This window comes from Octopus bimaculoides, chromosome 4 (assembly GCF_001194135.2).
Source record: "Octopus bimaculoides isolate UCB-OBI-ISO-001 chromosome 4, ASM119413v2, whole genome shotgun sequence".
Lineage (NCBI taxonomy): Eukaryota > Metazoa > Mollusca > Cephalopoda > Octopoda > Octopodidae > Octopus > Octopus bimaculoides.
In genome coordinates, this window is record NC_068984.1 from 13,965,493 (window position 1) to 13,968,789 (window position 3,297).

Here is a 3,297-nt window from a genome sequence, read left to right on the forward strand (position 1 = left end):
CTACATTTTCACAATCATCACCATCATCATCATCATCATCATCATCATCATCATCATCATCATCATCATCAACATCATTCTCAATATAAGCAGCTGCCTCATTATCATCGTCATCGCCATCGTGACATCATCATCGTCGTCACCGTCATCATCATCATCTTCATAAACGTTATCGATATTAAAATTTATAAATAATATAAAATGATTAAATAATTTTCTTTTAAAATTCATTCTACCAGTTGTGTTAAATTATAGTGAAATTTTAACCAGGTGTGCAGTTTTAATTAGCAAGTAGGAAGCTGTGATAGCAATTATATTTTGAACTTATTATTTATTCAACGAGATTGTGTGGGATACAACATGATGTTCTCAGTGAACTGTGTCTGCGAATTGGTTCCATTTCCAGCTGTAACCATTTCCCGTGTACGTCTCTCAGCTTTTCTTTAAAAAAAATAATTGAAAAAAAATACACCTACACTTCTCACACATTAAAATCAGAATAGTCATGGCTCTGCAAGGAAACATTAGCAATAACCTTAACAAACGCAGTCTTTGCCATTAATGTCCTGGTCGTCGTCGTCGTCATCATCATCATCCAGTTCTATATTTAAGAGATGAGGAATTATGTACATTATTTACATTTGAAGGATATTTGTCCTCATCTTGTTTGTTTGCTAATACAACGTTTCAGCTGATATACCCTCCACGGGCATATGGCGTAGCTGTTAAGAGCACTGGGGTTAATGTAATTGACTAGTCCTTTCCCCGAATTTCAGCCCTTGTGCCTATAGTAGGCACAATAATTGTTAATATTATAATTATAAAAACATCGAAAAAACACCTTAGGATTGAGAAAACAAGTTCTAAATTTCCCCAAAGACACCTGATGAATTGATGAATGCTGATCAGCCGAAACGTTGTGTTAACAACAAACAAGATGAGGACAAGTATCCGTCATATGTAAATAATGTAAATCATCATCATCATCTTTATTTTTATTCTTCTTTGTATTATTTTTACGATATTTATTATTACATTTATTTTTACATATTTTATTATTATAGTAGTTGTAAGGCGGCGAGTTGGCAGAAACGTTAGCGCGGCGGATAAAATGCTCAGCGTTATTTCGTCTGTATTTTCGTTCTGAGTTCAAATTCCGCCGAGGTCGACTTTGCCTTTCATCCTTTCGGGGTCGATAAATTAAGTACCTGTTACGCACTGGAGACGATGTAATCGACTTAATCCCTTTTGTCTGTCCGTGTTTGTCCCATCTACGTGTAAACCCTTGTGGGCAATAAAGAAATAAGAAATGTTAGCACGCTGGGCGTAATGCTTAGCGGTATTTCGTCTGTCTTTACGTTCCGAGTTCAAATTCCGCCGATGTCGGCTTTGCCTTTCGGAGTCGTGTTCACAACTCTTTCCTGTTACACACTTGTCTAACATCTCAATGCGCTCTTTTACTTGCGCAGTCATATAAGCACTTATAAACCTTTCGTGCTAGATTAAGGCATTCACTTAAGAGATAATTAATACTTTTGTTCTCTTTTCAACACATTCTGTTTTTGCTCCCTGACTGTGTATTATCAATTGCTGCCTTTATCAAATTCGTTCTAATGGCTTGTTACTGACTAGGTATAATTTGGGAACCAACAGATAAGTTTTGGTGTATGTTCGATGGAATAACATCTCCTTCAGTCTCATCCTCATACTTTAAAAAATGAAATACATGTTTGCTACTGTAGTGCCAAATATAAAATGACATGGTCGTGTTGGTACTCCTTTGAACAGAGACCCGGTCTGATGTGAGATTAAAAGCTTATCACAAAGACTATGGTCGATTTAAGCGATAACAACCGAAGATCTAATCACACCATCGTTACAAAAATGCACTAATATTTTGGATTGTAATCAATAAGTATTATTAAATTAATATTAATTGTTCATGTTTGTGAAGTCTTCCAGGGTAACGAAGGTCATTCTGTAAACGTAAGAAAGTATGATTGCTTAAAGTCGTTATTTTTCTGTATATCCGAAGAACACGCTCGCATGTAGTTCTTTCAGGGCTATCATTAAAGACACTCTCGTCATGACCAACCCGTCTTTCATGATAGGTAGTGTACACCAAGAACAGCATTTTTAAATATGTTTTGTGAGATTTTTAAAAGTATGTACGCATATTGTTTAGCGCTGGCTCAGACCCAATTTATCAGAACTATGATTAAAGACGTTCCAGCTATAACCATCACGTCTTTCGTTAGAGGCATAGAACATCAACAACAACATCTCTAGTTGTTTGGTGAGATGTTTTTTTCTTATTTACTTGTTTATTTTTCGTTGATAAACAAAACGATATGTAGCAAATTTGGCTAGTATTTCTACCAAGTTCAGCAACTACGTTAAGGCAGTTTTGCTAAGCTCGGAAAATGTGTCCTATATTCTAGAGGCATCACATGAAATATTTGCTTGAGAGAATTTTAATTTTATATTTTACTTGTTATGTTTTACTGCTTCTGTAGCTTTCGTGATCACACTGACAGTTGTTGTAACCATAATTCACATTTTCATTATTCCCATGTTAGATATTATTTTGAAATGTTCAATATCCTTTATAAAATGTGTTTTAACAGTTAGGAATGTCACATCACTCAATGTAAACCTCCTTCCTATTTGTCTTTTATGACGTTGTCAGATGGTTAGCGCACATCTCCTCCTCCTCCTCCTCCTCCTCCTCCATGAACGAATATTCCAAAGAACAACGATATTATGTTTAATGACAGCTTTGTTTTGACTATAGATGTATTTTAATGCTGCTACATGAGAACATCCAACATAGCGGTACGTGTTTTTTTTTTGTTTTTTTTTTACTAACACTGATTACACATGCAATATATTTTATTACTACTGATAAAATATTTTTTTTTCCTCGTATGATGATTTTGAGATGGCAGCACAAGTTGTGTATAAGCTTGAATAGAAGATTTTAGTGTCTATATTATTCCGAGTTCAAATCCTGATGAAATTGATTTTGTTTTTTTAATATTTGCAAACCTATACAATATGTTCCATTAGCCTACTCGGCTCAACTGCGCTGACACTTCCTGAATAAAATTGTAACACTCAATTGAAAGGCAAAATCGGGCTTGGCGGGTCTTAATGATTCATCAACTTAATGATTCATCAACAAGGAGAGTATAAATTATTCTTGTTAATGAATAAAATTGAACTTATGAAAATCGATACAAATATATTCGTACACGCATTAATAAGTCCATATATATATATATATATATATATATA

At 34.4% G+C, this 3,297-nt stretch overlaps 1 long non-coding RNA gene across 1 annotated transcript in view; it reads left to right on the plus strand.

Moving 5' to 3' along the window:
- The first annotated feature begins 2,746 nt into the window (after positions 1-2,746).
- Positions 2,747-3,297, plus strand: part of LOC106879440 (uncharacterized) — a 77,753-nt gene continuing 77,202 nt past the window's right edge. The window contains exon 1 of the long non-coding RNA XR_008264028.1: positions 2,747-2,835. This is a non-coding gene — a long non-coding RNA (uncharacterized LOC106879440). The remainder of the gene's footprint in view (positions 2,836-3,297) is intronic.